This window comes from Propithecus coquereli, unplaced genomic scaffold (assembly GCF_000956105.1).
Source record: "Propithecus coquereli isolate 6110/MARCELLA unplaced genomic scaffold, Pcoq_1.0 Scaffold269, whole genome shotgun sequence".
Taxonomy (NCBI): Eukaryota; Metazoa; Chordata; class Mammalia; order Primates; family Indriidae; genus Propithecus; species Propithecus coquereli.
This window is the reverse complement of record NW_012148274.1, coordinates 812,364-822,056: the sequence shown is the minus strand read 5'-3', so window position 1 is coordinate 822,056 and position 9,693 is coordinate 812,364.

Below are 9,693 nucleotides of genomic sequence, written 5' to 3'. Positions count from 1 at the left end.
CTCCCTTCTTTAACTCTTCATGGAAAAAAATTGAGAGTGTCAAGAAATTGTCACTTAGATGCCCAAATACCTACTCAGAGTTTGGTCAAGAAGAATTGAGTGTTTTTGTTTTTGTTTTTGTTTTTTTGAGACAGAGTCTCACTGTGTTGCCCGGGCTAGAGTGCCGTGGCGTCATCCTAGCTCGCAGCAACCTCAAACTCGTGGGCTCAAGTGATCCTCCTGCCTCAGCCTCCCGAGTAGCTGGGACTACAGGCATGTGCCACCATGCCCAGCTAATTTTTTCTATATATTTTTAGTTGTCCGATTAATTTCTTTCTATTTTTAGTAGAGACGGGGTCTCGCTCTTGCTTAGGCTGGTTTTGAACTCCTGAGCTCAAACAATCCGCCTGCCTCGGCCTCCCAGAGTGCTAGGATTACAGGCGTGAGCCACTGCGCCCGGCCAAATTGAGTGTTTTATATTTGGTTTGTTTTGATAATTAAGGAAACAAAGGAGACCTGAAAATTCACTTACATGACAACTACTTTTACCAAAGTGCTGATGAGAGCTCAGAAGCTGCAGGCTCTTGGAATTTCCTGGAAGGACCTCCCAGTCTGAGATGCGGGTTTACTGGATGGCAGAAGCGATGCCTTCCTCATCTCTGTCCCTCTCTTCCCTCCGACGATCCCGGCACTCAGCGTTGTTGCTACTCAGTCGTATTGACAAGCTGATGAGCTAGGGACTCCCAAAAAGATTATAATCCCTCATTTGAGAAAGCTGGTCTTGAATTACCATATTTCATCAATACTAAGACATACTTTAACATATCTGAGATCTGGATGCATCTTAGAATCAATATCCTGTGATAGTTTAATGGGGAGTACTTTTCTTCCTTAATGATACAAAATAATGGTGCATTTTCAAATCTGTAACATCTTAGATTTGGTGAAATAAAGTAATTGATCACTGTTTGCTAGGATGGCCTGTTGTCATTTCCTCATGCCTACCTTGGTGCTCCCTTGGAAATGTGCTTCTGTTTTTTGCCAAACAGAATATTTAAAGTGTCACCTTTGTGTTGAGCATCTATTGACTAAGTTAAAATTGAGAGAGGAAATTCTAGGCAAAGACTACAGATGTCCCACGGACCCTGGACCCTGAGGCTTGAGGATGTCGGCCTGGGAGCAGCCACCTGGGAGTCAAAAGTCTGGGATTCCCACCCCTGTGTTAACTGGGATCTTGGGCAAGTGTGTTAACTGCTAGGTTTCCCTTTCCTCCTTTGTAAATGGATTCACAATGGAACCCGCACACCCCGCCTATCTGACAGAGTTATTGTTGGGATCGAGTGAGATGGTATGTAGGAAAGTGGGCCATGACCAGTGTAAGACAATGCTCCTACCTGTAGAACGTGCAGAATGGAAACATAACCCAGAGATTTCTTTAAATTCACTGGCAAAACATAGCTCCGGGTGACTCGGTGGTAATGCATACCTGGTACTTGGCTTATTATTTATCTATTTCTAGGAGAAAGTCTTTGAAAACTTTATAGAAGCTTGTCTGGTCAGACGAAACGGTGTCCCAAAGGATCAGAAAGAAGTTATACCCTATAACTAGAGTGAAAGCTTTTTTTTCTTTTTCTTTTTTCATTTTACACTTTCCTGTTTCACTGCCTTGGCATTGGAAAATATGTCGGTGAAACACCGTCAACATTAACACAAATATATTGATCGTGAGAGAAGAAGTCTGATATCTTAGGTATAGTGCACAAGAACCAAGTTCTGCAGGACAACAGGCGCTGGTTCAATCCTGGCTCCAGAAACGCACTGGTGGTATGACGACCATGCAGAGGTGACCTTGAGCAAGTCATCCAAACTTTCTTGACCTCAGTTTCCTCATCTGTTAAAATCTTTAAAATTCTGTTGTGAGGATTAAATGAAATGAACGGAAAGCACTTAAATTACAAATGAATGCAGGGCCTCGCCCATAGAAAGCCTCCGTAGATGTTTGCTCTAGTTATGCTTCCGAACAACCACAAAAAATGCTGTTGGGCAACTGCCAGCGGCTGGTTCTGCTGACCAGTCCAAAGCTTGGTTGTGTCTGGGAAGAAGGGATCGGGTGCATGTTATTTCCTTACTTAAACATGGCACTAATAAACTACCCAGGCCGGGCGCGGTGGCTCACGCCTGTAATCCTAGCACTCTGGGAGGCCGAGGTGGGCGGATTGTTTGAGCTCAGGAGTTCGAGACCAGCCTGAGCAAGAGCGAGACCCCGTCTCTACTAAAAATAGAAAGAAATTAGTCGGATAACTAAAAATATATGGAAAAAATTAGCTGGGCATGGTGGCGCATGCCTGTAGTCCCAGCTGCTTGGGAGGCTGAGGCAGTGGGATCGCTTGAGCCCAGGAGTTTGAGGTTGCTGTGAGCTAGGATGATGCCACGGCACTCACTCTAGCCCGGGCAAAAGAGTGAGACTCTGTCTCAAAAATAAATAAATAAATACAATAAACTACCCAAACATGCCAATTGGACAGTAATCCGACCTCAATAATACTGCATTTTCAGTGCATACATCTTGCCATACTGTAACCAAATCAAGAACTCTGGTCACAATCTTACCAAACAGCTTTAAAATATTTCCTTTCGTGTGAGATTCTTGCAGTGTCCTGTTACCCATTCCGCATGCTGAGGAGGGTCTTAGTGGCAGCCCACTTGTGTACGTAGAAGCGCGGGCATCCTGCCCTCAGAGATGCGTTGCAGGGAGGCGGCGTCCTCCCGACGTGTCTGGTTTGGTGTGGAGCACACGCTTCTGTCCGCAACCGAGCGCCAGGGCAGGGCTGGCAGCGTGGAGCTCCTTAGCGTCATGCACTCTGTCCCGTCCGTATTTCTTTCTCCACTCCCCGCCCTATGCTGCCACAGCTGAGTGATAGAGATACTGTTTACTTTCTTCTTAGTCCACTTCGTGGAAGTGTAATTTACATACAGTAAAATTCACACGTTGTAAATATGCAGGTCAATATTTGAACGAGTATATACACTCACGCCCCCGCCACCCCACCTGAGATGCTCCCCTTCCCCAGAAAGTCTCCTTGTCCCCATAGCCGACCCCACCACCCCGCTAACTCAGGCACCCGTGAGCTGATTTATGTCATTCTAGAGTAGTTTTGCCTGTTCTAGAATTTCACGTAAATAGAATTATACCAGAATTATTTTTTCTCTTTCGGCTTTTTGTTGGTTGGCTTCTTTTGCTCAGCATAACATCCGTGAGATTTATACAGGGCGTTGCAGGGGTCAGTATTTCCTTCCTTTATGTTGCCATGATTTTGTTTACTTTTGATGGACATTTGGGTTATTCAAGATTTTGGTTAATATGACAATCTCAGTCTTTAAATTGAGATATTTAGTTTATTTACATTTAATAGCATCTTCTAACTTGTTATTTTGAAATAATTTTAGACTTTCAGAAATGTTGCAAAAATAGTGCAGAGAATTCTTGTATACTCTTCACTTAGTTTACTCTTTTGTTAGCATTTTAGATAACCGTGGTATAATTATCAAAAATAGGAAATTAACATTGTTACGGTATTGTTAATTAATTTACAGACTTTCTTCCAACTTCACCAATTTTCCCCTAATGTCTTTTTCTGGCCGCAAATTCAATCTAGTATCTCACATTAAATTTAGTGATCATGTCTTCTTAATCTCCTCTAATGTGGGGCAATTCCTAGTGTCTTTTTTGTCCTTTATGACCTTGACATTTTTGAAGAGTACAAAAGAGAATGTTCCTGCCTCGCTTTGGGCTGGTCTGATGCTTTCTCGTGATTAGATGTGGTTGCACATTTCTGACACAGGAGTGATGTTGTCTCCTTCTGAATGCATCCAGTCAGGGGTACGTGATGTCGGAGTGTCTTATTACTGGTGATGTTAACTTTTGATCATTTAATGTAATTTTTGATACGGTTTGGTTTAAGTCTACCATGTTGCTATTTGATTTCCATTCATTCCTCCAACCCCTCACCCCCACCTTTTTTATGGTGGTTGTTCTAGGGCATTCTTAACACACCAGGGTTTATTTAGGATCAACATCGTCCCTCTTGACAGGCCATGCTTCCCAGATGTTATAAACTTACAACAGTGTAATTCCGTCTACCTGCCCCATTTATATATTGTCCTGTGTTATAAACCTCACTTTATAGAGTTATTACTTTTCCTTCAGTCAGTTGTTTTTTAAGTATGAAAAGAAAGAAAAGTCTTTCATATTTTCATACGTACTTACCGTTTCAGGTGTTCTTTACTCTTTCCTGCAGATTGGCGCTCCCAGCCTGCAGGCAGCCTTTAGCGTTGCTGGTGGTGCAGGTCTGCTAATAATGAATTCTTTCAGCTTTAATTTATCAGAAAATATTTTTATTTCATTCCTGTTTTTGAAGGATATTTTTACTGGATGTAAGCATTAGGTTTCTTCCCCCGCTTTCAGCACTTTAAAGGTTTTGTTTCAGAATTCTGCTGTACTGTTTGATGAGAAGTTGCTGTCTTCCTTTAAATCACTGTTCCTGTACATACGGACCCTCCCTCCCCACGGCTACTTTCAAGATTTCACATTTAATTTTTAGCAGTTTGACTATTATGTGCCTAGGCATGGTTCTTTTTATGTTTATACTTCTTGAAGTTTGGTGATCTATAAGTTAGTGGTTTTGATCAAATTTAGTAAATTTTTTACCGTTATTTATTCAGATTTCTTTTTCTGCCTCATTCCCATCTTCTTACCCTGATATTTTAATTACACTTATATTAGACTGATTGATACTATCACTCAGGTTCCTGAAATTTGGGTCAATTTTCTTTAATCAGTTTTCCCTCTGTCCTTCAAATTAGGTAATTCCTATTGATGTGTCTTAATGTTCACAAACACTTTCTCCTGCCTTCTCCAATTTGCTCTCAAGATTATCAGTGAATTCTCCATTTTAGTTGCTACTTTTTTTTTTTTTTTTTGAGACAGAGTCTCACTCTGTTGCCCTGGCTAGAGTGAGTGCCGTGGTGTCAGCCTAGCTCACAGCAACCTCAAACTCCTGGGCTGAAGCGATCCTCCTGCCTCAGCCTCCCGAGTAGCTGGGACTACAGGCATGCGCCACCATGCTCGGCCAATTTTTTCTATATATTTTTAGTTGTCCAATTAATTTCTTTCTATTTTTAGTAGAGACGGGGTCTCGCTCTCACTCGGGCTGGTTTCGAACTCCTCAGCTCAAACAATCCACCCACCTCCGCCTCCCAGAGTGCTAGGATTACAGGCGTGAGCCACCGCGCCCAGCCTGTTACATTTTTTAGTTCTTGAATTTTCGTTTCGTTCTTTTTGTAGTGTCCATTTCTCTGCCGAGATTCCCTATCTATTCCTACAGTAAAGACCATGTTTTGTAAAATTCTTTGAGCATATTTTCCTTTAGTTATTTAAATATAGTTATAATAGCTGTCTTAAAGTCTTTATTAGATAAGTTCAACATCTAAGCCATGTCGAGTTTAGTATCTTTGGACTATTTTTTCTCAACATTTTCCTGTTTATTTACTTATTTATTGGTCTAGTGATTTTTGATTGAATATTAGGCATTATGATAACATATTTTAAAAACTCTGGATGTTGTTACTATTTTCTGAAGTGTGTTGATTCTCGATTTGGCAGACAGTTCAACTATTGGGTGATGACTTTATGCCAGTGTGGGCTCGGTTTGACAGTTTGCTGGTGTGAATCTGTAGAAAGCACACACTTTAACTTGACAGGACTCAACTTCTGACTCTGTTTTTCCTGTAGCTGTTGTCAGGGCTTGGTTTTAGACTTTATTGGATTGGGTCTAGATGTCTTTCTCTAGGGCATGGTCATTACTCTTAAGGCATGTCTTGGCTGGATTCCGTTGGCACTGTTTTTTCAATATATTACAGTTTTATTGAGATATAATTCACATACCATACAATTCACCCATTTAAAATGTATAATTTGATGTTTTTAGTATATTCACTGAGTTGTACAACCATCAACATAATCAGTTTTAGAATATTTTCATTTCCCCAACATTTTCAGAAAGAAACTCCATTTCCATGAGCAGTTACACCCCATTTCTCTTCAACTCTCCTGCAAGGCATAAGCAATTTACTTTCTATCTCTATAGATTTCCCTGTTCTGGACATTTCATAAAAAGAATCATACTATATTTGGTCTTTATGACTTCCTTCTTTCAGTTAGGATGACATTGACAAGGTCCGTCGTGTTGTAGCATGTATCAGTACTTTATTTCTTTTTATGACTGAATAATAATCCATTGTCTAGAGATCTCACCTTTATTTAACTTTTCATCAGTTGATGTATATCAGGGCTGTTTCCACTTTTTGGCTATTATGAATAATGTTGCTGTAACATTTGTGTATAAGTTTGTATGTGGAAATATGTTTCCAGTTGTTGTGGGAAGATATCTAGGAATATAATTATTGGGTCATATGTTAACTCTATATTTAATCTTTTGAGGAAATGGCAGACTGATTTTCAAAGTGGCTGTACTATTTTACAATCCCACCAGCAGTGTATGAGGGTTCCAATTCCTTCACATCCTTGTCAACACTTGCTATTATCTGTCTTTTTTATTATAACCATCCCAAAGGGTATTGCTGTGGACCAAACCGTGTTCCCCCAAATTTGTGTGTTGAAGCCCTAACTCCCATGTGATAAAATTTAGAGATGGAGCCCTCAAGAGGTAATTAGGATAAAATGAAGTCATGAGGGTGGGGTCCTCATGATGAGATTAGTGCCCGCCTTACAAAAAGAGAAACTAGAGAACTTGCTCTCTGTCTCTGTGTCTGCCGTGTGAGCAAACACTGGGAAGGCAGCTGTCTGCAGGCCGGGAAAGGGGCAGATCACACTGGCACCCTAATCTCAGATTGTCGTCTCTAGGACCATGAGAAAATATTTTGTTACGTCAGCCTGAGGAGATAGGAGATGGTATTTCATTATGGTTTTGATTTGCATTTCCCTAATGGCCAATCATGTCAAATGTTTTCCGTGTACTTATTGACCATTGTATATCTTCTTTGGAGAAATGCCTACTTGGATCCTTTGCCCATTTAAAATATTGGGTTATTAAAAATAATAATAAAATAAAAATAAAATAAAATAAAATATTGGGTTATTTATCTTTTTTGGGTTATTTATCTTTTTATTCTTGAGTTGTAAGAGTTCTTAGTATGTTGTAGCTTATCAGATGTATGATTTGCAAATATGTAATATGTTCTCCTGTTTTATGGGTTACCTGCTTTTGGGTACATTATTTTTTCCACTGAAGGTAAAAGTTTGAAACATGGTAAGCAGCTAATAGAGATCTCTGAAGCATCCTGCGTTTGTTATTGATAGAGGAAGTAACCTGGATATCTTTGGAAAATCTCGTCAAGCCGTGATAAATTGAGAAAATGTAAATCTTCGTATATTCGGAGTATTTAATATTTTCTTGTATAATAAGTAAAAAATACTATAAATCGTTACTAACAGGTATCACTGGGGTTTCAGGAGCTCAGAAGCCTGAGGACTTTCCTTTGGGACAGATGACTTGTGCGTCAGGGCCCCACCTGACAGGCGGCCCGTTGGCTGGGAGCACTGACACCTACTGGTCAGAGCTCGGGGATCTCAGGGGTGTTCAGTTTCCACAGCCACTTGAGCCCGTAGTGACTTTCCGCAATAATGAAAGTCCTCCAAAAATAAAAGTAAACTTTTTGGAATGGAAACATTTATCATTGTGTTGTGACAACTCTTCTCTCCCTTTCCCCAAAATACTACATGGTGTGTGTCTTTTTAACAAACATGAATTGAAATTAATTGTATTTTGTGACACCTCTTAAGGTAATCGGAGCTAATCAGGGATAATACAAACTTCTACCTGGATAGTATTATCCTGGTACACATTCTGAAAGGTATTTCCAGGAGTCACATTTCAATGGTGTGTCTGTCATTGGTGGCGAGTCGGGTCTCCATGCCAGGCTGTTCTTTCTACCAACTAGCAACCTGCGGTTTGTGGGAATCATGTTCCGAGAGCAGGTGATTATCAGCATGGTAACGCTTCGCACGTGTGTGCGCGCCTCGGGCGATCGCGTCGTGCCGCCCTCCGCCCATTTGTGTGGTAGCAAGAACGCCTCGAGGTGCTTGGAGTAAAGCTAAGGTGGACAAGCCCTGCCTCGAGGAGATCTGGGTTGGAGAACGAGCCGTCTGGCTTGAGGCTAGTCCTCGCCTTTCGTGAGTGACAGCGTCTTCAGGGCTGTGCGCTGCCGCTTCGCGGAGGGGCCGAAGGAGCAGCCGAAGCAGCACGTGCCACAGTGCCCTGGAAACTGCTCTCCGTTCTGCAAGGCGAGGCATCCTCGGCGGTGCCATTGGGTTCTCTTTTCCTGGTCGCCACCCTGGTTGCCGACTTCGGAATGGGCGGTAAGAGCCCGGGCCAAGGGATGAGGGGGCTTCTCGCTTTGGGGCTTCTGCAAGGCCTCCAAACCAGTGGCCTCGGTGGCCCCCAGACGTTCTCTGCAGTCCTGTGACCCGAGCTTTCGTGTCACATGCAGCTTCCCCCGGATGCTTTCTGTGGTCTCCGGAGATGCATGAATCCTGAGTCCGTGACTTGCCGTCGTCGCAGACCTGCAGGGCTTGTCAGCATGTCAGCACGGCAGATCCATTGAATCCTCGCGGAGATTCTCCCGGCTGTTTCCCTGGGGACGCATTTTCTGTCAGCCACCCCGCACTAACCATACACGGCGACCCCAGGTCCGGGATTCGGAGGGTGCACGAGGGAGGTGAATTAAAAGAATTCCTGTGGAGAGCAGCCTTCCCTCCAGCACACTCTGCACTTTCTTCAGAGGGGAAATAAAGCCCTTTTCAGGACAGATAACTGGGCCAGGCGGCTCACACCCAGGCCGTAGCAAAGTGTGTAAGACTGGGCTTTTACCGAGTTTGCTTGTCACGGCAAAAGTGAAATCGGGTCCCCCGAAATGAAGGGGGCGCCACCGTGCAACGCGCTGCCCTGCCAGCTCCTGCTGAGCGAGCTCTTGCGGTTGTAGTCGCGGCGGAAGCTTTTGTGTCCACCAACCGGGGTGAGTTCACCAGGCGCCTGCGCAGAGGCCACGAACTGCCCCTGGAGAGTCGGGTATCAGACATTGGCCCCGAACTGTCGCCCTTCCACCTTTGCCCTTCGATGCACTTGGTTCTAGCGTGCACGCAATTAACCGCTTGGTGGCCACACGGATGCAGTTTGACGGTGACCGCGTTCACGCTTGGGTGCTTGAAGACCAGTGTCCTTCAGGGGAGCTCACGTGGGCACCGCGGAGCTCACTGGGGCGTTGCAATCGGAATCTGGGGAGGCCGAACAGCCCAGGAGCGGCTTATACACCGAAGACTTCCCCGGGTGTGCTTGCTGTTGGCAAGGAGGGGTCACCACTCAGGTGACACTTGGCCACCTCGGTCAGGTCCACTATAATCAACCGTTCTTCCTTCATTCCATTTCCTTTGGGACCATTTTTTTTTTTTTTTTTAGTTCCCACATTTTATTCAAGAACTTATACAAAATCTTCCAAATAAAAGAATTTTAATACTCATCTTCCTCCTCTTCTTCATCCTGGTTAATTTGGAAGTAACATAATTCGTAACTCTCTTTGCTGTTAGCAACTACACGCAACCAATCACGTAGGTTGTTCTTCTTCAGATATTTTTTGGTG